At 37.9% G+C, this 27,203-nt stretch overlaps 1 pseudogene; it reads left to right on the top strand.

Annotated features, from left to right (window-relative positions):
• The window catches only part of LOC119867215, an 81,498-nt pseudogene extending 64,808 nt beyond the window's left edge, over positions 1–16,690 (top strand).
• Positions 16,691–27,203: the final 10,513 nt, after the last annotated feature.

Below are 27,203 nucleotides of genomic sequence, written 5' to 3'. Positions count from 1 at the left end.
TTTCTTTCTTTCTTTCTTTCTTTCTTTCTTTCTTCTTTCTTTTTTTTTTTTTTTTTTCCCATGTTGAGGTCTAGTTTTCCCAGCACCGTTTATGGAAGAGATGGGCTTTCCCCATTGTATATTTTTGCTTCCTTTGTCATAGATTAATTGACCATATATAAATGTGAGTTTATTTTGGGCTCTCTGTTTTGCTATATTGATTCATGTGTCTGTTTTTGTGCCAGTAGCATATTGTTTTGATTATTATAGCTTTATGGTAGACCTTGAAATTGTGATACATCCAGTTTTGTTCTTCTTTCCTAAGGTTGCTTTGGCCAACATCACTTGGCATCAGGGAAATAGAAATCAAAACCACAAAGAAAAACAAAACAAAACAAAACAAAACCACAATGAGATACCACCTCACACCAGTCAGAATGGCTAAACTTAACCAGTCAGGAAATGACAGATGTTGGCAAGGATGCGGAGATGGGGGAAGCCTCGTACACTATTGGTGGGAATGCAAACTGGTGCAGCCACTCTGAAAAACAGTATGGAGGTTCCTCAGAAAGTTAAAAATAGAGCTACCCTACAACCCAGCAATTGCACTACTAGGGATTTACCCCAAAGATATACAAGTCATGATCCAAAGGGGCGCTTGCACCTCAATATTTAGAGCAGCAATGTCCACAATAGTCAAACTATGGAAGGAGCCCAGATGTCCATCAACAGATGAATGGATAAAAAAGATGTGATACACACACACACACACACACACACACAATGGACTACTACTCAGCCCTCAAAAAAAAAAAAAACAAAACAAAACAAAAAAACAAAAAACAAAAAAAAAATCAAATCTTGCCATATGCAATGACATGGATAAAACTAGAGGATATTAAGCTAAGTGAAATAAGTCAATCAGAGAGACACAATTATCATATGATCTCACCTGTATGTGAAATTTAAGAAACAAAACAGAGGGTCATAGGGGAAGAGAGGAAAAAAGTAAAACAAGATGAAATCAGAGAAGGAGACAAATCATAAGAAACTCTCAACCATAGGAAACAAACTGAGGGTCCCTGGAGGGGGAGGGAAGTGGGCAGATGGGATAACTGGGTGATGGACATTAAGAAGGGCATGTGATGTAATGAGCACTGGGTATTATATAAGGCTGGTGAAACACTGACCTCTACCTCTGAAACCAATAATACATTATATGTTAATTGAATTTTTCTTTTATTATTTTTAAAATTTAATATCGATTTGCCAACATATACTATATTATTAATTTCAGATATAGTTTTCAATAATTCATCAGTGTGTATAACACCTAGTGTTCATCACAAGAGTGTGTGTATATCATATATATATATATATATATATATATATACACTCTTCTTTATCCATTCATTTATCAAAGGATATCTCAGCTCCTTTCACAGTTTGGCTATTGTGGACATTGCTATTATGAACATTGGGGTACACATGCCAGTTCATTTTACTACATCTGTATCTTCCCAGTAGTGCAATTGCTGGGTCATAGGTTAGCTCTATTTTTAACTTCTTGAGGAACCTCCTTTTCTAGAGTGACTATAGCAACTTGCATTCCCAACAATAGTATAAGATGGTTCTCCTTTCTCCACATCCTTTCCAACATTTATTGTTTCCTGTAATGTTAGTTTTAGCCATTCTAACTGGTGTAAAGTAGTATCTCAATGTGGTTTTGATTTGTGTTTCCCTGATGGCAAGTGATGTGGAGCTTTTTTTTATGTGTGCTGGTCATGTATACGTCTTCTTTGGAGAAATGTCTGTTTATGTCTTCTGCCCGTTTCTTGACTGGATTGTTTGTTTTTTGGATTTTGAGTTTGGTAAGTACTTTATAGATTTTAGATACTAGCCCTTTATCTGATATATCATTTGCAAATATCTTCTCCCATTCTGTAGGTTGCCTTTTAGTTTTGTTTACTGTTTCCTTTGCTGTGCAAAAGCTTTTTATCTTGGTGAAAGCTCAATATTTCTTTTTTGTGTTTTTTTTCCTTGTCTTTGGAGACATGACTTGCAAGAAGTTGCTGAGGCCAAGGTAAAAAGTTTGCTGCCTGTGTTCTCCTCTAGGAATTTGATGGATTCCTGTCTCACATTGAGGTCTTTGATCCATTTTGAGTTTATCTTTGTGTATGGTATAAGACCATGATCTACTTTCTGCTGCACGTGGCTGTCTAATTTTCTCAACATCATTTATTGAAGAAATTTGTCTTTTTTCCAGTGGCTATTCTTTCCTGCTTTGTTGAAGATTAGTTGACCATAGAACTGAGGGTCCATTTCTGGGTCCTCTATTCTTTTCCATTAATCTATGTATCTGTCTTTATGCTAGTACCATAGTGTCTTAATGATCACTGCTTTGTAATATAGCTTGAAGTCCTGCATTGTGGTGGCTCCAGCTTTTTTTTTTTTTTCCAACATTCTTCTGGCTATTTGGGGTCTTTTCTGGTTCCATACAAATCTTAGGACTATTCCAAGTCTGTGAGAAATGTCCATGGTATTTGGGTAGGGATTACATTGGATGTGTAGGTTACTATGAGTGGCATGGACATTTTCACAATATTTATTCTTCCAATCCATGAGCATGGGATGTTTTTCTCTTTGTGTCTTCCTCGATTTCTTTCATAAGTGTTCTGTAGTTTTTAGAGCACAGATCATTTGCATCTTTGTTAGATTTATTCCTAGGTATCTTCTGTTTTTTGATGCAATTGGAAATGGGATTGATTCCTTAATTTCTCTTTCTTCAGTCTCATTGTTAGTGTATAGAAATGCAGCTGATTTCCGTGCATTGATTTTGTATCCTGCCATGTTGCTGAATTGCTATATGAGTTCTAGCAATTTTGGCAGGGAGTCTTTCAGGTTTGCCACATATAGTATCATGTCATCTGAGAAGAGTGAGAGTTTGACTTCCTTTTTGCTGATTTGAATGCCGTTTATTCCCTTTTGTTGTTTGATTGTTGAGGCTAGGACTTCTAGTAACTGTTGAATAACAGTGGTAAGAGTGGGAATCTCTGTCATGTTCCTGACCTTAGAAGAAAAGCTCTCAGTTTTTCCCCTTTGAAAATGATGTTTAGGGCAGCCCCGGTGGTGCAGTGGTTTAGTGCCACCTGCAGCCCATGGCGTGATCCTGGAGACCTGGGATCAAGTCCCACATCAGTTCTACATGGAGCCTGCTTCTCCCTCCTCCTGTGTCTCTGCCTCTCTCTCTATGTCTATCATAAATAAATAAATATATAAATCTTAAAAAAAAAAGAAAATGATGTTTACTGTGAGCTTTTGGTATATGGCTTTTATGTTACTGAGGTATGTTTCTTCTATTCCTTTTTTTCTTAAGTTACTTTTTTTTTTTTTTTAGATTTTATCTATTTATTCATGAGAGACACAGAGAGATAGGCAGAGACACAGGCAGAGGGAGAAGCAAGCTCCATGTAGGGAGCCTGATGTGGGACTCAATCCCGGGACTCTAGGATCACGCCTGGAGCCGAAGGCAGGCACTATAAAACTGCTGAGCCACCCAGGCATCCCTTGTTCTTTGTATTCGTAACTTTGAAGAGTTTTGATCAAGAAAGGATGCTATATTTTGTCAGTTGCTTTTTCTGCATCAATTGAGAGGATCATATGGTTCTTGTCTTTTTTTAAATTAATGTGATCTATCACATTTATTGATTTATGAATGTTGAACCACCCTTGCATGCCATGAATAAATCCCACTTTGTTGTGGTGAATAATGCTTTAAATGTACTGTTGGATCCTATCGGCTAGTATCATGGTGAGTATTTTGATATCCATGTTCATCAGGGATATAGGTCTGTAATTCTCCTTTTTGATGGGATCTTTGGTTTTGGGATGAAGGTAATGCTGGCCTCTTGGAACAAGTTTGGAAGTTTTCTTTCTATTTCTATCTTTTGAAATGGCTTCAGTAGAATAGGTATTATTTCTTCTTTATAAGTTTGATAGAATTCCTCTGGGAAGCCATCTGGTCCTGACTCTTGTTTCTTGGGAGGTTTTTGATGACTGCTTCAATTTCCTTGCTGGTTATTGGTCTGTTCAGGTTTTCTATTTCTTCATGTTTCAGTTTTGGTAGTTTGTAAGTTTCCAGGAATATATCCCTTTCTTCTAGATTGCCTAATTTGTTGGCATATAATTAATTATAATACATTCTTTTTTATTTTATTTTATTTTATTTTATTTATTTTATTTTATTTTTCATTATAATACATTCTTAAAATCATTTGTATTTCCTTGGTGTTGGTCATGATCTCTCCTCTTTCATTCATGATTTTATTAATTTGGTCCTTTCTCTTTTCTTTTTGATAAGTCTGGCTATCAGACTTATCTATCTTATTAATTCTTTCAAAAACCAGCTCCTAGTTTCATTGTTTTATAGTTCTGGTTTCTACTTCATTGATTTCTGCTGTAATTTTTATTATTTCTCTTTTGCTTGGTTTATGCTTTATTTGCTGTTCTTTCTCCATCTCCTTTAGGTGTATTGTTAGTTTGTGTATTTGAGATTTTTCTGATTTTTTTGAGAGAGGCTTGAAACGTACTTTTCTCTTAGGACCACCTTTGCTGTATCCTCAAGGTTTTGAACTGTTGTGCTTTCATTTTCATTACTTTGCATGAATCTTTTTAATTCTTTTCTAATTACCTTGTTTGACTCCTTCATTCTGTAGTAGAATGCTCTTTAACTTCCAAGTGTTTGAATTCCTTCCAAATTTCCTTTTGTGATTGAGTTCAAGTTTCAAAGCATTGTGATCTGAAAATTTCCAGGGAATAATCCCGATCTTTTGATATTGATTGAGACCTGATTTGTGACACAGTATGTGGTCTACTCTGGAGAAAGTTCCATATGCATTTGAGGAGAATGTATATTCTGTTGCATTGGGATAGAATGTTTTGTGTATATCTATGTAGTCCATTTGGTCCAGTGTGTCATTCAAAGCCTTTATTTCTTTGTTGATTTTCTCCTTAGATGATCTCTCTATTGCTGTGAGTGGGGGTTTGAAGTTCCCTACTACTAATGTGTTATTATTATATGTGTTTCTTTACTTTGGTTATAATTGATTAATATCATTGGCTGCTCTCAAATTAGGAGCATAAATATTTACAATTGTTAGATCTTGTTGTATAGACCCTTTAAGTATGATATAGTGCCCCTTTACATCTCTTCGTACAGTCTTTGGCCCCGGTGGTGTAGCGGTTTAGCGCTGCCTGCAGCCTGGGGTGTGATCCTGGCGACCCAGGATCCAGTCCCACGTTGGGCTTCCTGCGTGGAGCCTGCTTCCCCCTCTGCCTCTCTCCCTCCCTCCCTCTCTATAAATAAATAAATAAATAAATAAATAAATAAATAAATAAATAAATCTTAAAAATAAATAAAATCTAATTTATCTGATACGAGGATTGATATCCCAGCTATCTTTTGAGATCAATTTGCATGGTAAATGGTTCTTCACCCCCTCATTTTCAGTCTACAGATACCTTTAGGTCTAAAATGAGTCTCTCTTAGAGAGCTTATGGATAGTCTTGCTTTTTTTTTTTTTAAATCTAATCTGATAACCTGTATCTTTTAACTGGAGCATGTAGCCCATTCATGTTTAGAGTAACTATTGAAAGATATGAATTTAGTGCCATTGTATTACCTGTACAATCCCTGTTTCTGTGGATTATCTCCATTTCTTTCTGGTCTGTGTTACTCTTGGTCTCTCTTCGCTTACAGAATCCCCCTTAATATTACTTTCAGGGCTGGTTTTGTGGTCATATATTCTTTCAGTTTCTGTCTGTCTTGGAAGCTCTTCATCTCTCCTTCAATTATGAGTGACAGCCTTGCTGGATTCAGTATTCTTGGCTGCATGTTTTTCTCATTTAGTATACTGAATATATCATGCCAGCCCGTTCTGGCCTGCCAGGTCTCTATGGAGAAGTCTGTTGTCAATCTGATATTTCTCCCTCTGTATGTTAGGAATCTCTTTCTGGACCTGCTTTCAGGATTTTCTCTTTATCTCTGAAATTTGCAAGCTTCATTTTTCTATGTCAGGATATTGATCTATTTTTATTGATTTTAGGAGGGGTCCTCTCTACCTTTTGGATATGAATGCCTGTTTCCTTCCCCAGATTAGGAAAGTTCTCAGTTATGATGGCCTCAAATATATCCCCTGCCTCCCCCGCATTCCCACTCTCTGTGCCTTCAGGAATTCCAATAATTCAGATCTTTGTTTTTTTAAATAGCATTATTTATCTCCCTGAGGAGCCTCTCCTCATGGGCTATTAGTTGTTTTTCTCTCTTTTCCTCAGCTTTCTTTCTTCCATCAACTTGTCTTCTATGTCACTTTTTCTCTCTTCTGCCTTATTTACCCTAGCTGTTAGAGCATCCAGTTTATTTTTTTTAATAAATTTATTTTTTATTGGTGGAGCATCCAGTTTAGACTGCATCTCAGAGTATTTTAAATTTTGGCCTGATTAGATCTCATTTCTGCAGTAAGAGAATCTCTAGAATCTTTTATGCTTTTTTTTTTTTAATTTTTTAAAAAATTTTTATTTATTTATGATAGTCACACACACAGAGAGAGAGAGAGAGAGAGAGGCAGAGACACAGGCAGAGGGAGAAGCAGGCTCCATGCACCGGGAGCCCGACGTGGTATTCGATCCCGGGTCTCCAGGATTGCGCCCTGGGCCAAAGGCAGGCACCAAACTGCTGCGCCACCCAGGGATCCCTCTTTTATGCTTTTTTGAAGTCCAGCTAGTCACTTTATAATTGTTATCCTGAATTCCATCTGACATTTTACTTAAATTCATATCCATTAGATCTGTGGCAGAAAATATTCCCTCTTGTTCTTTCTTTTGTTGTGAATTCCTCCTTCTAGTCATTTTTTCCAGTGAAGAATGACTGTATGAGTCAACAGAACTAAAATTTTAAACAACGACCCAAGCAAAATACACACTAGACAAATCTGAAGAGGTTAGCAACCAGGAAAGAAAAGAAAAAAGACAAAGAAAAAAACACAGACACACAACAACAACAACAACAACAACAACAAAGAAATAAATAAAATGGGAGGAGAGAATATAACCTCAGAGTGGACAAAACAGGGTGATCCACTTGGTCCTGAGTGTATTTTGGTCTATATGTTAGAAGATACTAAATTCTAAAGTTATAAAGAAAGCAAAAAAAAAAAAAAAAAAAAAAAATATATATATATATACACATATATATGTATACATATATATACAAAAATAAAATTGAAGGGTGAAAGGAAGCCAAAAATGAAAAACACATCTATAACATGTAATTGTAAAATATGAAAGTTAAAAAAAGATTTAAAAAGAAAAAGTAGATTAAAAAAACTAGTTGAAATGGGAAAAAAAGGAAAAAAAAAAAGGAAAATTTTGAACTGAAAGACCAGCAAATCATAAGAAAAAACCTTGAGTTCTTTCTATATATTATTTTACCCTCCCACTGGAGTATTCCAGTCCTGGTTGGTCAGTAAACTTGCTGTTCCCGTGTTCTTCCAGCCAGTCTTCTGGAGGAGGTCTGCTGTGCTGGTTCTCAGGTGTCTGTGCCTGGGCAGAGTTGTCCGCCCCATGCCAGGGGACTGGGCTCAGTATAAGCTGTTTGCTGTGTGTGGCTTTTGTTCCCTGAAGGCTTTCCACACCACTTCAGAGGGTGGAAATAAAAATAACTGGCCCCCATCTCCAACCCCAGAGCTGAAAGATCATGGTGTATGCCAAACTCTACAGACTGCTATGGTGCCCACCCACTCACATCCTCCAGGGGGAAGATGGAGGGACACTGATTTGTGTGATTTGCAGGGCTCTGGCAGGGAGAGCTTCCCCCACTAATGCATGCAACTGCAAGCCCCCTCCTAGAGGAAGAGGGTGACCCTGTTTCTGTCCATTGCAGGAGTGTTCACAGAGAGTGTTCATCTGGTTGAGTGTGCACCTGCTCTGCCTTTCCTGGAGGAAGACTGTGTTGCTGTGTTCCCATCCTTTTCAGGGGCCCAACACCCAGAGCAGTCACCCAATCCAGCCTTGGTTTGTTGTTTAGGGCAAAACAAGCTGAGGGTCCCCTCCCTGGCCCAGTCATTTAAAGCCATTTCCCTGCAGCAATGCTTGGAATTCCTGCCAGCTGAGACACCCCTGTTCTTTCTGCACTTCCAGGGATATTGATACCCCACTGTCCCACCTTTAATTCTGCCCCCACTTCACCACTGAGTATCTTTCAGGCAGGGAAGTCTCTCACAGGAGCAGATTCTAAAGTGTTGTGCCCAAGATTGCGAATCCAAGAAACCACCAAGGAGCCGACGCCGATGCAAATACATGAGGGTTTATTTACAAGCTCGAGCTTGGGTCCAAGTATACTCCATACAGCAGAGCAGGGACTTGAACCCCGAAGTGGGTTATAACTGGATTTTTTATGGGCTGGTCTAGGGGATCTTCAGAAGGGGTGGAGGAATTTTTTCCATTCCAATATGGGGAAAAGGGTGGGGGAGTTTCTTAAGATCTGATACGGGATTCTCTGCCGAGGGCATTCTGAGCTTTATTGTCTTTCCGATATGGGATTCTCTGCCTAGGACTATCTGCAGTTTTTCCTGTAAAGTTCAGCTCTTATTCCCAGGGACTTAAGATGGCTGTGTACTTGTGCTAATGCTAAACTTGAGGTGGAATGGCCTTAATTTTTCTCGGTCTCCACATAAAGGACCCAATTTTGAGCTCCAGGGCCCTATCACTTTCCAGTACCAGCTTACAGGGGCCCCTCCACACCCCACACCATTTATCTTCCAGTATGGCCCCTCTGTTTCTCTTTTCCACACTCCTACCTTGCAAAAAAATGGTCACTGGTCACTTTTCTATTTGTATTGTTCCAGTCATTCTTTCCTTACATCTCAGGTTGAATTCATAGGTGTTCAGTATGATTTGAAAGTTATCTAGCTAAATAAGGGGACGATATGAAAGGAGGATCCCTACTCTTTTGCCATCTTGCCTCTTCCAATTAATTTAATTTAAATAAAATTTTAAAAAATGAATCTTCCAAACCAGGAAAAAAAAAATACATTGGCTATTTGGGATCTTCTGTGGTCCCATACAAATTTTAGGATTATTTGTTTGCCTTCTGTGAAAAGTACTATTTGTATTTTGATTTGGATTGTGTTAAATCTGTAGATTGCTTTGGGTAGTATGGACATTTTAACAATATTAATCCTTCTGATCCATAAGCAGGGCATATCTTTCCATTTGTTTCATTTTCAGTTTCTTTCATCAGTGTTTTATTGTCTTCAGAGTATAGGTCTTTTACCTCCTTGGTTAAATGCATTCTTAGACACTTTATTCTTTTTGGTGCAGTTGTTAATGGGATTGTTTTCTCAATTTCTCTTTCTTCTACTTTGTTACTGGTGTATAGAAGTGCAACTGATTTCTATATATTAATTTTGTATCCTGCAACTTGTATCAAATTCATTTACAATTTCAGGTTATTTTCAGAGTTAGTTGTAAAGATGTACTGTTGCCTCAGTATGTCCATGGGATAAGGTGAGCTCAGAATCTTCCTCTTGTGCCTTATCCCTCTCTCTGATCTGACCTGGAAGGGATTTGTATGAGTATGGAGAGCCAGGAATGGCAAATGGATTCAAATCATAAACTTGGGAGTAATCTGAATCTCATTCTCTTTGTAAAATTGTGTTAAGAACACTAAACATGAGCTCTACCTCTGAACAAAATTTTAAGTGTATAATACAGTATTGTTAATTGTAGGCACTGTGGAGCAACAGATCTCTAGAACTTACTCAGTTTAGATAAGCAACACTTTATTTAAACAATTCTCTAGTCCCTCTCTACCTAGCTCCTAGCAACCACCATTCAACTTTCTGCTTCTGTAGGTTTGACTATTTTAGATATCTCATATAAATGAACTCAAGCAGTATTTGTCTTTCTGTGACTGATTTATTTCACTTAGCATAATATTCTTCAGATTCATCCATGTTGTTGCATATGGCAGGATTTCATTTTTGTCCTAAGGCCAAATAATATTCCATTATCTCTATATACCACATTTTTAACCCATTCATTTGTTGATGGATATTTAAGTTGTTTCTATAGCTTGGCTATTGTGAATAATGCTGCCATGGACATGGGAGTATAAATATTTCTTCAGATATTTATATATCAGCTGTTGATTTGAAACAGCTGAAAAATCTCCTGATTTCAATTGTTTGGATATATACACAGAAGCAAGATTGCTGGATCATATGGTAATTTTTAATTTTTTGAGAAACCTTCATACTATTTTCCATAGTAAGTGCACTATTTTCCATTCCTATCAACAATGTGCAAAGGTACCTATTTCTCCCCAAGCTCGCCAATATTTATTATTTTTTGTATTTTTGATAATATCTATCCTAACAGGTATGAGGCAAATGTGATTTTGATTCACATTTCCCTAATGATTAGTGATGTTGAGCACTTTTCTTTTGTGAAATATCTCTTTAAGTCCTTTATTTTAAAATTCAGTTTGTTTGTATTTTTGCTATTGAGTTGTAGGAATGGAGTAATCTAGTTCTGAATGGTAGTTAAAATGGAGTTCCTTAATGAAATCCCCAGGGAGTACAAAAGAAAGAAGAGCCAAGGGCAGTATCCAAGAGGCACTCACATTTAAAAGAAAGACTAAAGGGGGAAATCCGGTGATGGAAAGTGAGGCATTTCCTCTAATAGGGTAAACTATTTTAATTTGAAATCCAGCAGGGAGACAGTATCAGACTGAAGGAGCTTATTTAAAATGATTTCTTTCAATATTTTTTTTTAATTTTTATTTATTTATGATAGTCACACACACACACACACAGAGAGAGAGAGAGCGAGGCAGAGACACAGGCAGAGGGAGAAGCAGGCTCCATGCACCGGGAGCCCGACATGGGATTCGATCCCGGGTCTCCGGGATCGCGCCCTGGGCCACAGGCAGGCGCCAAACCGCTGCGCCACCCAGGGATCCCAATTTCTTTCAATATTTAATATATATGTTCATACCTTGCAGGCTGTAAAGTATTTCTCATTTTCCTAATTCTAAGGTAAAATGTAATTTTAATTTAATGTAGGTTTAACTGTTTGGTTTGTGAAGGGTCTTTCATGTTCTGTCTCTTAAGAAAGTCTTTAATTACTTCTAGATTGAGAGCCTACCTAGAAAAATTATGATTTCTTCCCTTGCTCCTGAATCTGTATTTAATAACTGAATGTCTGCGAATAGTACCAGGCAATGCAGTAATTATGCAATTACTAAAAGTCATTGTTGTTATAAATATATTTCATTTAGATGCAAACTTTTCTTGCTATATTATAGACACTTCATAAATACACTGATCCGTGTTAGAAATTGGTACAGATTTGTCATATATTGATACCAATAGTTTAGAAGTAGCCTAAAAATATTATTTTGTCATTTGCTTCCCAGATGACAATAATTTCAGGCATGTGTTAGGCACTTGATCTAGTTCTGCTCCAATCTCTGTTTCAAAATTGTGTCTATGCAACATAATTCGCTACAGGATAGATGTGTTTATTTTCTGGATAAAACAGAGCACTGGGCCTTGCCTTAAAAGACCTGAAGTTAAAATTCTCCTTCTTCTGTTTCTCAGATGTTATACTGGGAAAGCCAGTGAAGTGTATTTCAACAAATTCTTTGCTAAATTTCTAGTCTTACCAAGTACTGAAAAACAAAGCTAAATAAAATATAATCTTAGAGAAAGACAGACATACATAGAACATTTCAAAATAATTGTGAGAGGTATGTGCAGAGCCTAGGAGTTTGACAGAGATCTTTCTCTTTCAGCTTGAGGAATAAAGGGTCGGCAGCTATTTCTAGAGATGTCTGGGATGATTCTTTTTATTTTATTTTTTTACTTTAAAATTTAAAAAAATCAATTAACACATAATGTATTATTAGTTGTAGAAGTAGAGGTCATTATTTTATTGGCCTTCTATAATACCCAGTGCTCATTACGTCACATGCCATCCTTAATCACACAGTTACCCCATCTGCCCACTTCCCTCCCCTCCAGGGACCCTCAGTTTGTTTCCTATGATTAAGAGTTTCTTATGATTTGTCCCCCTCTCTGATTTCATCTTTTTAAAATTTTTTCCTCTTTTCTTCTATGATCGTCTGTTTCTTTCTTTTTTCTTTTTTTCCTAAAATTTTATTTATTTACTTATGATAGACACACAGAGAGAGAGGCAGAGACGCAGGAGGAGGGAGAAGCAGGCTCCAGGGCGGGAGCCTGATGCGGGACTCGATCCCAGGACTCCAGGATCACGCCCTGGGCCAAAGGCAGGCACCAAACTGATGAGCCTCCCAGAGATTCTCCTCTCTGTTTTGTTGCTTATTAAATTCCACATATGAGTGAGATCGTATTGTAATTGTCTTTCTCTGATTGACTTATTTCACTTAGCATAATATCCTCTAGTTTTATCCATGTCGTTACAAATGGCAAGATTTGATTTTTTTTTTTGAGGGCTGAGTAGTAGTCCATACCACATCTTCTTTATCCATTCATCTGTTGATGGACATCTGGGCTCTTTCCATAGCTTGGCTATTGTGGACGTTGTTACTATAAACATTGGGGTGCAGGTACCCGTTTGGATCATGACATTTGTATCTTTGGGGTAAATCCCTAGTAGTACAATTGCCGGGTCATAGGGTAGCTCTATTTTCAACTTCTAAGGAACCTCCATACTGTTTTCTAGAGTGGCTGTACCAGCTTACATTCGTCTGGGGTGATTCTTAAGAGGTAAACATGTGTGGCAGTTTTGGGGGATGGGGAAAAGTTGTTGACTGAAAGGTCATAAGGTGGTTACTCAGCCACAGAGAGTATAAAGGCAGTGCTAAATGAACAACAGGGTAGGCTTGGGGAACTCTGGGCATTTTGTATTACTTGAAAGTAAAATATGAGATGTGGAGTCAGCTACAGAGGACTTCATAGGCCAAATGAAGTGTTGGGCTTCGGAATGCACTTGAAGGGACTGGTTAAAGTATGTTGAGAATAGCAGTCACAGTCAGATTTGCGCTGGTGGCAGTGTGGAGGGTGCTTTTGAAAGAAACAAATCGAGGCATTTTTAAATGCTTCAGTGAAGCATGATAAAGGCTTGAATTTGGGAGATACTTGAGTCAGGGAAAGGAAGAGCATAAGAAAGAGTAAGGAGGTATCTATTTATGACAGTGCTTGCTGAGCTAGAAAAAGCACAGCTTGAAGAGTGAGAAAGACCTGCACTTGAACCTACCTTCATCATTTAAGGATTTGAGCCCTTGGCAAATATTTCCTGACTTTCTGTATTTATGAAAGTGAGGGTGACACTGCCTTGTCTTATCATGGAGATTAGATATAACCTAAGGCACCAGAAGTCATGCTTAAATGTAGAATGTCAGTAAATGATTACTAGTATTACTATTTACTTGATGTCACTTAACATCTCTAAAACTCAGACTTCTACAAAATTGTAGGTTTGTTATGATGTTACAATGAAGCAGTGTTTGTTGATGATGAATAACCTTTAGATAAACAGTGTTTTCAGAAAAAAAAGTGTTTTCCCTACTTGAAAGAAAAATAGCTTTGGGCCTCATTTTTAAAAAAGACTGTTCTTATAAACAGTGCAGTTTATTGTTTTACTGAATGAAAGCAAATAAGTGAGAATATTGTCCACTGACATGCTAATAATGAGCATCTTTGAGATTTAGCTCTATGGAGTTTTACATTATAGTGGTTAAGAATATGAGAACTGAGGGGTCAGACAGATGGCTTATTGTATGTATCTGATTAAGTTAACTTATCTCTTTATGCCTCAATTTCTTGGTTACTAAGTGGTTAAGTGGCTAAACTTCCTAAGATATTTGTGAGGATTAAATTAGAAGTTACATATGTAAACTTCTCTGCTGTATGTTTGGGTACCAGTCCTTGGGTTGCCAAGGATTTACTAAATAGTGACCAATTTTTTTGCAGCACAATGTTTGAAAGAGTGACTTTATAGGCACTAACTTCTTTAATGAAAAAAAAAGAAAAGAAAAGAAAAACAACTTCCAAAGATGGGCATTACTTTTATGCCCCATTTGCAGACTTAGGAATGTAGACTGAGAGGTGGGATTTCATTTTTCAAAATCACATAGCAAGGAAGCTATCTATAGAGCTGAGAATAGAATAGTTCCTTATATTCAGTGTTGCATTTCCTGAATCTGATGTATACTCCTACTAGGGCCTATGCTTGTGTCTCTCTCCCCTCACCCCAACCCAGCCATGTCTTCCTCATCCCCAGGGTTGTAGGACAGTGTCTGCTTAAGCACAATGCAATCAAGAGCTTTAACAGACTGTCATTTTATGCAAGAGCTGGATGCTGCTCTCCATTGTACTGAGCTCTGGATGGTTTAGTCTGCGGAGGGTTTCAGCTCTAGTTTGGCTCCCCTTCCCATGAATAAGTGGCACTCTCTGACAATTCCTTACCTCCTATTTGTACCAGGACCTGCCCAACTGAGGTGTATATTTCTGGGGTGAAGGAATTTTAGTGATGTCCTCTAAGGGTCTTATGTTCCCCCCTTCCACCAACCAAAACAGCCTCAGCCTATTTCATATGAGCTCATAGGCTGTAGACTTAATTACCACATGAGGAAGGTCATGGGTTTCTTATTGCTGATGGACAGTGTGCAAGCCCTTTTCAAACCAAGCCATAGACAGATATCTTTATTATAAATGATAATAATAATATCAATAAACAGGGTGGAAGGTAAGAGCTGGAAGTATCTCATTTGTGAATAGACATGCTCATGAATGGAAAGGCTTTATTAAAAAAAAAAAAAGAAAGGCTCTGTTTCTCATGTGTCAATTCTACATGCCTCTACAGATAAGGACAAGTAGAGAAAATCATGAAATTTGATTTGCTTTACTTTTTTTTATTTAAGGATTTATTTATTTATTTATTTATTTATTTGAGAGAGGGACAAGGAGAGAAAATCTGAAGCTGACTTTGCACTGACTACAGAGCTGGACATGGGGCTAAATCTCATGATCTCATGACCACGAGATCATGACCTGAGCCAAAGCCAAGACTGAGACACTTAGCCAGCTGAGCCACCCAGGAGCCCCTTGATTTGCTTTTCAAATAAATATATGTTTATCCAGCTCACATTCAAAAGAAATGTGTGGGAAATATCAGAAAGAGAGACAGAACATAAAGACTCCTAACTCTGGGAAACGAACTAGGGGTGGTGGAAGGAGAGGAGGGCGGGGGGTGGGGGTGAATGGGTGACGGGCACTGAGGGGGGCACTTGACAGGATGAGCACTGGGTGTTATTCTGTATGTTGGGAAATTGAACACCAATAAAAAATTAATTTATTGAAAACAACAACAACAACAACAACAACAAAAAAGTAATCCTTGGGCAGCCCGGGTGGCTCAGCGGTTTGGTGCTGCCTTCAGCCCAGGGCATGATCCTGGAGACCCAGGGTCGAGTCCCATGTTGGGCTCTCTGCATGGAGCCTCCTCCTTCTGCCTGTGTCTCTGCCTCTCTCTCTCTCTCTCTCTCTCTCTCTCACTGTGTCTCTCGTGAATAAATAAATAAAATCTTTAACAACAAAACAGGGGATCCCTGGGTGGCTCAGGGTTTAGTGCCTGCCTTCAGCCCAGGGCATGATCCTAGAGTCCCGGGATTGAGTCCCATGTCGCGCTCCCTGCATGGAGCCTGCTTCTCCCTCTGCCTGTGTCTCTTCTTCTCTCTCTCTCTCTGTATCTCTCATAAATAAATAAATAAATAAATAAATAAATAAATAAATAAAATCTCTAAAACAAAATAAAAAACAAAAGTAAGTGTTGGGAAAGCTACTGAGGATTTCAATGAAATAGAAGTAACAATTTCCTGATCTTAACTTCTCAAATGCTTTTTGAACTCCTTCTCATATTCCCGTGATTACATAAAAAGCCTTATAGTCTGGACTTCCCCTGCTTCCCCCTCTGGCCACCTCCTCTGGCTACCTTCTCTGGCCCTCTCAAGCTGCACGGTCTCTCCCACACAGGACTGTCCCGGTGGGGATATGGCTCGTGGACAGCAGAAGATTCAGTCTCAGCAGAAAAATGCCAAAAAGCAAGCTGGACAAAAGATGAAACAAGGATATGACTAAAAGGCTGCTGCCAAAGCTGCCTTAATATATAGCTACACTGTTTGTAGGACACAAATGCCAGCCTCGAAGACCTTCAAGCAGCACATTGAAAGCAAGCATCCTAAGACTCCACTTCCTCCAGAATTGGCTGATGTTCAGGCATAAAGTTGTTTACAGGTGAATTCATGACACCTTTGACTTTTTTTTTAAGATTTTATTTATTTATTCATGACAGACACAGAGAGATCGAGAGGCAGAGACAGAGGCAGAGGGAAAAGCAGGGACTTGATTCCCAGTCTCCAGGATCCTGTCCTGGGCTGAAGGCAGGTGCTAACCTGCTGAGCCACTGGGGCTGCCCACCTTTGACTCTTCTACTGTCTCAGACCTTAGGTAACAAACCTGCAGCTGCTTTTCTAACAAGCTGTTGATCAGCAAAAATAAAGGGGCTATGTAAACACTCATTTTTATGCTGTTCCCTTTTGAGCTTCATGCAAAGACAATTCTGTGAAAGTGTACAGTTGATTCTGATTTGGAAATCTGAAAATGTTATAAAAAATCCTTGTTATAAAAAATTTTTTACAATTGTAATTATATTGATGTTCATATTGTGTAAAATAACTCATTTAATAAAGTAATACTTTGATTTTACAAAAAAAAAAGCCTTATACTCTGAAGTTTCTTAGGCTTGGGGGACTCTACACTTTAAGTGAATCACCATCATGATTTACATAGCAATAATTGCCATTATGGTTTTATTTACTTTTCCCTGTTCATTTTTGTGAGGATACATTGGTGAAACTACAGATACGTATCCCTAATTGAAAAAGAAAAGTTAAATTGATCTTGAAAAAAATTGCTCTGTGTATCTATTTCTGTCTTCACTTGTGGTGCCAAAGAGGTAGGTTATAAGGCACAGATGCCCTGGGTGGTGTTCTTTATAGAAGTTATCCATGCATTGGGTTTAAAGGGAAGTAGCTTTGAACTTCTTTAAATCCAGCCGGAACTACACTAACTCATGAATAAACAATATCATGTGTTTGGGAAAAATATCAGCTATCATATCCATATGTGTTTTTCTGAAGGCTTTTATGTAGTGGTTTTGATTCTTATCTCAAAGACAGTTGCTGCATTTCATCAAGTAACTGCCACAGGCCCCTGCCTAAGCAAAGCATTTTGGTGACTCTGTTATTAATAAGCAAGATTTAGAAACCAAACCAAACCAAACCCAAAACTAGCCATCAGTCAAGTTTGTCACTTGTCTACTCTTTGAAGAAGCAACAAATGAGTTACAGATGGATCATTATTTACAGTTCCCTGACATGTCCTAAGGGCTTGACTGGATGTTTTCTACAGTGTTACCACTACACAGCATTTAAAACTTCCTCTTAAAAGAAGCTCCTGCTGTTTCTTCTTAGCAGGTGGCCCATAGAACTGTAGGAGTTGGTTGATCACATTTTTCTCCATACCAGGGCTGCTGCTCCATGTTATAAGGAGTAGACTCAGAGGAGGAAAAAGATTTGTGCCTATATGTTTAGGAGTGGTGCTGGACTGTCACACTTGATTCCTTTCTTGTCCTCCTAGCAAGACTCTGAACATGAGTCCTTGTCCACCAATGATGGCCACCATCTTTCCATTCCAGGGTGATTGGCCCAGATGTCACCTCCTTACAGACAGTTTTCCTGACCATCCTCTCCAAGAAGGTCTCCCTTACTACTCACTACCATTGTGTTCAGTTATTTTCTTCATCCACCTCCCACAAGTTTGTGTATGAATACCTTTTAAAAAATGATCCATCACTCCTTTGGGATTGTAACCTCCAGAATCCACATCTGTTTGGCTTATTGCTGTTCATCCACAATAGCACATTGTACAGAGCAGGCACTCAATAAAAGTTTGTTGAGCAAGTGTGAAATGAGGAGTTTCATAGAACTGACATACCCCATCTTGGGTCTTTCTTTACCTGCCTTGCTAATGTCACCATTCATAATAACTTTTAAAAATTAATTAAAATAGTGTGTTACTTTAGTGAACAAAATTTTCACCTTTTTTTTCTTTCTTTCTTTCTTTTTTTTTTTTTTTCTTTTTTAAACAGCTGGCATAGAGTTCCTTTTGGAAAAAGAACTTCTCCAGAAAAATACCTAAATAGTCTACTTTGGTTTAGGATAGGAAAGACACCAGGGAGTATGCTCTATACTACTAAGATGAAACAAGTTGTTAGAGAAAATGCTTGGTATAAGATGTTACTAGTAATCAGAGTTGGAGAAGAGAGCCGTGCATCACAGTGGGACCCTGGAACCTTTAAAAAAAAGTGTTAACCAGTTAAGAGGTGAACACTTTCTCATGGCAAGATAACCACAGTCTTTAGAAAGCACAACTGTCTAAAATCTGGTTTTAAGTTATTAACATTCTCTGGCATAAATCACTTTTATAGTACCAAACTTTGGAAAAGTCTGCTGCGTGCACATATTTTTGGGAGAAATTTTGGGAAAACCAGGGAAAAGCAGCCATGCCCACCCTTGGTCACTGTGGAAGTAGGAGCTAGAACAGCTGCAGAGATGACAGGTGGATATAAGTTAAATGTAAGTGGCCTCTTTCAAGTTGTACTTTAAGTTTATACCTTGAAAACATTTTTGGTTGGTTGGTTATGGACTTAAGTTACTTATGCAGTGAGTGCTGCATAAAGTTTCAGACCCATGTATATATACATAGAATATAGTCATTGGTTAAAAATAAAATGTTTGGTATTTTTAGTGGCATGTGAATACAAAAGCCGAAGTGTGAGTTATGATTTCTGTTTTTAGTGGTAGGAATTCTATATTCTCTGTCAGCTGTCTGTAGAAATTTGTGGTGACCACAATCAATTTCTCAAGGGAATGCTGGAGAATCCTAAGCTATACACCTTGTGAAGGAAACTGGCCTCCTGCCTTGGCTGGGGGGAAATGGTGAGGCCATGAGAAACTGGGGTCTTCCATGGCAGGCCAGACTGCACCCAGGATTCCTCTGGAAGAAAGGGGGTTCTTGGGTGATTTGAGGGTTCTCTTTGGGACTTTAATCTCTGGAGTATTGGTTTTTTAATTTTGGATGTCATTGAGAATGTTGCTTACAGGTCTGTACCTTTTTCAAAGCCAGCCAGGTCTGGAGAAACACTTGTTAAATATAAAATCCAGATGATTAAGGGCATTTGCTTTTTCTCACTACACCAGATACGCAATTAAGAAGTGAATGTCAGGTGATGGACTTTCGAAAGAATTATTGATCATCCTTCCTTAGGATGTAAAAGTCAGTAACGAAGACTCAAATTTGTTTTATCTTTTTGGTTTAAAAATTGTAGGATGGTAATACCTTATTAAAATATATAAATCCATAAATTACCATTTATTTCAAAGCCACAAGTAAAATTACACTTTTGCTCATGTAAAACGAATCTCATTGTACTCTTACAGTTCAGTGCGCTTGATGGCTTGATGGCTTTCCCTCTTAAACCTCAGAGGGGAGAAAATTCTCTATCATTTTGCATAAAAAGTGTCTTCTTTGAGATGCCTTAGTATGTGGGTATAACATAGAATAAGGGAAGCTTCCCAAATGGCTTTAGAGCAGGTTCATATCTGGTTCTTCAGCCGAGTTTATATTTATGTATTTTCTCTTGAATTACTCAGTATTATTTCAGTAGTCCAGTGTCCCTAAATGTATTTCTGCACTAGGATCATTTTTGTGTTAGTGATCTTCCTGGAAAAATAATGTCGGGGAAAGTGGCAATGCTTCAAAGTAAAAAACACAGGCTTCTAATGATGGAATCAGGCACAACTGGATTGCCTTTGTCATGCCACTTAACCTTTATGAAAATTATTTTGTTCGAATGTAGAATTGGATTTATTTCAGGTGACTTTTGCTGTATCAGGTCTTGTGGTTTAAATGGCGATTACGAGTATATTTGGAAAGTTGAATAGTTAAATATGCACATTAGCTCTGGATATTAGTTTATTCATATTTGTTTGTCTGTAGCTCTCTCTGTATAAAACATCCTTCTCTTCCTTGTTTGTCTGTTTATTTAATCTCAAGTCCTTGAAGGTGTATTCCCACACTGTGGTTTGCAGGGGACCTGTCCTGACTTCCGGGTCTCTATTACATGCTGCTATTTTCATGTGTAGTTTCTTGCCCTAACGCATGATGCTGTAATTCATCCCTGTCTGGCCCATTTCCCTCAGTTGTCTCTGAGCTCTGTGAGGGCAGCAATCTTATTTTTTATTGCTGCATTCTCCATGTCAGTCACAGGCATCATTCTGATACACAGTCAGCCCTCAATAAGTATTAATTTAATGATTACTTATTTATTGATTTTCCAAGTGTTATTTACTTTTCTGAGGAAATAACCACTTACGTTAAAAAGACTTCACAGTGGGCAGCCTGGGTGGCTCAGCAGTTCAGCGCCTGCCTTGGTCCCAGGGCATGATCTTGGAGACCTGGGATCAAGTCCCATGTCGGCTCCCTGCATGGAGCCTCCTTCTCCCTCTGCCTGTGTCTCTGCCTCTCTTTCTCTCAGTATCTCTCATGAATAAATAAATAAAATTTTTTTTTTAAAAAAAAGACTTCATGGTACGATCATGTGCCTTATTTCTGACTTTATGATATGCTTTTAATGGAGGAATGATGGATTATTTATATCAAATGAAAAAGAGAATTTGGAATTCCTGTCTTCAGAGAATTTTACACAGAAGGAAACTAAGATCCAGAGAAATTAATAATTTTGTCTGATGTCATGGAGCTTGTTAATGACAGAACCAGTATTTCAGAGAGGGAGGCATTGTTCCAAGGTAAATATTTATGGGTTTGAGGTCTTCATATGTTAAATTTTGGTTTAGCTGTTTGGCTACAATGCATTGGCTAAGAATTTGACTTCTCCAATCCTTGTTTTCTTCAACTCTAATTTGAAGAGACTGCTCAGGAAACAGGGTGAGGACAGAAGACTGTTCTTGTATTAATTAAACAAATTAACCTGTGAGTATGTTTTGTACAGTTGTGTAGATCTATACAATAGTAGCCATGACTTCTCAGTCTTATGATTCTTATGTAAGAGCTCTTTTAATTATTTATTTTATGTAGAAATCTGTTTTTTTTTAAGTTTTATTGAGATATAAGTGACACAAAGATAAACTCAAAATGGATGAAAGATCTAAATGTGAGACAAGATTCCATCAAAATCCTAGAGGAGAACACAGGCAACACCCTTTTTGAACTTGGCCACAGTAACTTCTTGCAAGATACATCCACGAAGGCAAAAGAAACAAAAGCAAAAATGAACTATTGGGACTTCATCAAGATAAGAAGCTTTTGCACAGCAAAGGATACAGTCAACAAAACTCAAAGACAACCTACAGAATGGGAGAAGATATTTGCAAATGACGTATCAGATAAAGAGCCAGTTTCCAAGATCTATAAAGAACTTATTAAACTCAACACCAAAGAAACAAACAATCCAATCATGAAATGGGCAAAAGACATGAAGAGAAATCTCAGAGGAAGACATAGACATGGCAAACATGCACACGAGAAAATGCTCTGCATCACTTGCCATCAGGGAAATACAAATCAAAACCACAATGAGATACCACCTCACACCAGTGAGAATGGGGAACATTAACAAGGCAGGAAACCACAAATGTTGGAGAGGATGCGGAGAAAAGGGAACCCTCTTCCACTGTTGGTGGGAATGTGAACTGGTGCAGCCACTCTGGAAAACTGTGTGGAGGTTCCTCAAAGAGTTAAAAATAGACTTGCCCTACGACCCAGCAATTGCACTGTTGGGGATTTACCCCAAAGATTCAGATGCAATGAAACGCCGGGACACCTGCACCCCGATGTTTCTAGCAGCAATGTCCACAATAGCCAAACAGTGGAAGGAGCCTCGGTGTCCATCGAAAGATGAATGGATAAAGAAGATGTGGTCTATGTATACAATGGAATATTCCTCAGCCATTAGAAACGACAAATACCCACCATTTGCTTCAACGTGGATGGAACTGAAGGGTATTATGCTGAGTGAAGTAAGTCAATCAGAGAAGGACAAACAGTGTATGTTCTCATTCATTTGGGGAATATAAATAATAGTGAAAGGGAATATAAGGGAAGGGAGAAGAAATGTGTGGGAAATATCAGAAAGGGAGACAGAACATAAAGACTCCTAACTCTGGGAAACGAACTAGGGGTGGTGGAAGGGGAGGAGAGCGGGGGGTGAGGTTGAATGGGTGACGGGCACTGAGGGGGGCACTTGACAGGATGAGCACTGGGTGTTATTCTGTATGTTAGTAAATTGAACACCAATAAAAAAAAGAGATATAAGTGACACATAAGATTGTGTCGGTTTAAGGTGTGCAAGTGCAACATAATGATTTGATATGGGTATGTATTAAGAAATTATTGCCGCAGTAAGTTTAGAGAATTTTTGATGCTGCCTCTGACTCCAATGGAAAACACTTAATCAAGTTTTTGAATTACTATTTATTTCTTGACAAGTAGGTGTGAAAACTCTTCTTGTTTTAATCAGAACCCTTGCTATTTAGTTATTCAGTGCCCCTTGCAAACACCTAAAAAGGAAACATCTACCAATTTGATTTGTATCTGTTCTTTCTCTCCTTCCTATGAATTTGATTTTCCGACCTTTAGATTGTTAAATAGCACATAATATCTTGATTTTGACCAGCAAATAACTAGTTGACATTTATGAATTCCTTCTTAATTAAAGATAATTATAAGTGCTTCTTTTCTTTTCTTTTTTTTCTTTTTTTTTCCATTCTTTTCTTTTCTTTTCTTTTCAAGATTTTATTTATTCATGAGAGCGAGACAGAGACACAGAGACACAGAGACATGGAGACACAGGCATGGGGAGAAGCAGGCTCCATGCAGGAAACCTGACATGGGACTTGATCCCAGGACTCCAGGATCACACCCTGGGCCGAAGGCAGGCACTAAGCCACTGAGCCACCCAGCCACTGAGCCACCCAGGGATCCTGGTTATTTTCTTATGTTAAGAAGCGAACTGGGAATATTTTTTGGACCATTATTTTTGCTATACTGAAATAATGTTGACATTTGATTATCATGCTAAACTATTCTGAACACTTTTTAGCCATCAGAAATCTAATGCAAGGGAGCTTGTGCTAACTTTTCAGGACTGACATTTAGAATTAAGATTTACTATTGCTTACTGGTAGGGATTATACTAAAGGAAAGAAGAGAAGTCATGAAGGGAGTGGAAAGCCTGGCTTGAGGCAAAGTTGTGAAGCAGATTGGGTTAATCATAACTGTTTTCTCAGGTTCCATCGGTCTTTTGCCCATACTTTCTTTTTTGGACACCTTCTCTGCAGAAACTTCTCTAGTAGGTTCTTAAAGCCATGTTACTCTGGTTATCTGGAGCTGGTTACAGCAATGCCTTCCTCTTTACTATAAAAGGTAAAAGCAATTTCTTCTGCTTTGCCAGTGGAGGGCTGCCTTTCCACAGTAGACTCACCTTCACTTTTCAGGTGATATATTTATTTTAGGATTTCCTTCTGCATACTTGCAGCTACTTTTGCTATTAAGTCTAAAACAAAGCAAAGGGATTAACAAGTCACAGCACTTCTGGCGCTACTTGATAGGGATGTCCTGGATTGGTACGTATGTATGTATGTATGTATGTATGTATGTATTTTTTTTATTTTTTTCAGGATTGGTTTTTAATTAATGGATCTAATTTTAAGGGAACACTAGAGAATTTAAATCTGCTTCCTTTTAATTGACTCCAGTTTAATTCTTTGCTCTAGATGTAAAAATTAAGTGTAATCATTTCGCCATTTGATGAACTTTCACTTACTTAGTGATGGCTGCAGTCCCTCCTCAGGCTTCTGATCTTGTGTTTCGTGTCATTTTTCCTTAGCCAATATGGATCCCAGTTCCTTAATTTGTCTACTTGTCTCCTTTGGGTACACACCAGTTTTTCAGTGTTTTCTAATAGTACAGTGGCTGTAGACACATTAATGAGGCTCTCGATCTTACGCTATTTGTACAAGAAGATGATGTTTACTTTTTCTTATTGCTGACTCTTATTTTGTGGTTCCTGGTCTTTCTTACCTTTTCCATTGCTTTCCTTTCCTAATGAGTCCTCATTCACTTTTTTTTTTGTCATATTCATGGACCTGAGGAAAATTTGCCTTGAATAATTTTCATAACATGTATTTTTTATTTGTGATTGTGCTCCTTGTTAATTGTTTTTTTATAAAAATAACTTAATATTTTGTTGAATAAATAAGTGAAATTCCAAAAATACATGAATATTTCAGAATATTTCAGAATATTCAGAATATTCAGAATATTCAGAATATTTCAGAACTTTTCTGAGAGAAAAGTTGTTTTGATTCCTCCCTACTGACTTCCTGTTCTACTCCCTAAACTCTCTTAACAGTTCCCTGTGTATTCTTCTAGGCATTTTCCATATAAGTTGAGTAAATACCTGGTTATGAAAAAATCTAACTTTAATTTTTGTACCTGAATTTAATTTCTTTATAGAGCTTCCATTTTCCTGATGATCTCTGAGTACTGGAAAACTGAATAGTGTCAAGGGCAGATGGTCTGAATCACAGTCATGTTTATGTACCAGACCCTACCTTTTCATTATTTCTGTTTCTTTGATTGTCACTGTGGCCCTACCTGGTCATGTCTTCTTCCACTGTTTTGGCTTGTTCTTGGGCTTTTGCTACTGAACACCAAAGACAAAAACTTATTATTATTTTCTTTTAATTCTGTAGATTCTTTTCTGTTATCTTCTTAAGACATGGAGACATTGGCTACTGCCTGAATGGGGATAATTATCAGATAATAATAGCAAGTATAAGAAAAAAATTAAATATGGGATCCCTGGGTGGCGCAGTGGTTTAGCGCCTGCCTTTGGCCCGGGGCGTGATCCTGGAGACCCAGGATTGAATCCCACGTTGGGCTCCCGGTGCATGGAGCCTGCTTCTTCCTCTGCCTGTGTCTCTGCCTCTCTCTCTCTCTCTATCACAAATAAAAATAAAATAAAAAAATAAAAAGAAAAAAAAAGAAAAAATTAAATATATATCTAATATATATGTTAACTGAAAATTCAATAGGAGTTTTCCTGTTAGTATTTAGACTGAGCCTGAAAGATAAGGATAACAAATTATGAAATATCTCTGGCACATTCTCAAGAGAGATAGATATTGTACTTGTTAAGAGGTGGTCCTACTGATCTGTGGACCTCATCCTTACCATCCAGTTTATATAAACAGAAAACCAGAAAAGCTTAAGAGAATTTATTGAAGAAGGGGAATTTTAAGTGTTCCTGGAGATAAAACCCATGAAAATGTGGTGGATCATCTGAGACTTTAAATTTTTTTATTTATTCATGAGAGACAGAGAGAGAGAGAGAGGGAGAGAGAGAGAGAGTCATAATTCAGCCTTCCTCTGCCTTTTTTGGTTTTGTTTGGGCCCTCAAAAGATTAGATAGTACCTGAACACATTGGTGAAGTTGGCTCTTATTTGCTCATTTGACTGATTCAGATGTTCAACTCTTCTGGATACACTCTCAGAGATACACCCAGAAATAATATTTCACCTACACCTGAACATCTGTTAGTTTAGTGAAGCTGACACATAAAATTGACCACTGCATTCTGATAAATGCCCCTAGTCCCTTTGGAGTAGGCTTCTTGGAATCTTCTGGGAAAATTGTGATATTATTACAAGATCCTCCTACATCTACCTAGTCTCATCTTCATTCAGGGATTATAGGTATGATTATTGACTCAGGCCTGGAAATTGGATGAGAAGCCTTAACTCCTTTATGTTGACTCAAGTGAGGCTTTTGTTCATCAGATGTAGAAGGTTTTTATTCATATTATACAAATTGAGTAGGACCTTAGTTCTGTTCCTCTGTCTTAGCCCTTCATCCATTAGCTCATATCAAAGGTTTTGCAGGTCAAATCATTTTGATAATCACTCTGGTCCTGCTGTCTAGCATGGCTATCTTGCCTGTCTTGCCCTTCCTGGTTAATTGATGCTCTATTTTGGCTCACCAAAATCAGAGACACTGGTTACTTTCAATCTGGAAGGATAGCCACTAAGGGAGCAACAGAGCTTTACAGGAAGGTGTGCTTCAATCTTCCTTGACAGGATATTGACTGAAACAATGTATTTTTCAGTGCTTTGGTATAGGAAGAATACTCTAAGCCCTCTTAGGAGATCTAGTTAGGAGAATGTTATACATGATCAATCTATCCCAGTATTTCTACTTTCTTCGATCTTGGGATTTTCATATTTATAAATTCATCCTGGTTTATAATTTTGTTCCTTCCTCCATGGTCTTAGAATCCATTTCCATGATATCCCCATTAGCTAACCACCAAGTAAAAATAACAACAAAATATTTTAGTTATTTTGGTGTGTAAGCTGCTCACTTTCTAAATTTCATTTTGTACCATCCTTACAATGACATGTTTGGATTTTAGTTGTTGATCTTGAGGCATTGAAAGATGAAAGGAGTACAGCATGTCAAGACTTGTCATTCTCTTGAAAGGTATCCTGCTCAGGTGAAGCCATTAAAGGATCTCTGGTCTAGCAAGTCTCTACTCATCAGACAGGGAAGGAGGAACTTCTGCTGACCAGGGTGGCACTTAGGAATTGGAGGATACTCAAAGTTATGTGAGTCTACTCAAATGTATCTGTTCAAATCATTAGGCTACCATTCGTTCCCAATCAATGTCCAAAATTTTCCAGAAGGACCTGATGAGGTTAAGGATTGACTTATCTTCATCATAACTTGAGCTGGAAATTTAAAATCTTGAATTAGTTATTTCCTTTTTATTTCCTTTTTTAAAATGTAGTTAGAAGACATTGACAGTCTCATGAAATTTAGATTCTTCTTTTTTATCATAATATTTTGTGTAGAGACACTTGGGTTGTCAAAGCATTGACTCCAAAAGGTTCTTCACTGCAGGTGACCAGAGCTGATGATTTAAATAACTATTTTATCAATACAGACCATGGATTTTCCTGGTCCCACCATTTAGTTTTAGT

Source organism: Canis lupus, chromosome 32 (assembly GCF_011100685.1).
Source record: "Canis lupus familiaris isolate Mischka breed German Shepherd chromosome 32, alternate assembly UU_Cfam_GSD_1.0, whole genome shotgun sequence".
Lineage (NCBI taxonomy): Eukaryota > Metazoa > Chordata > Mammalia > Carnivora > Canidae > Canis > Canis lupus.
Note: the sequence above shows the minus strand (reverse complement) of the source record. Positions and strands in the feature narration are given on the sequence as shown.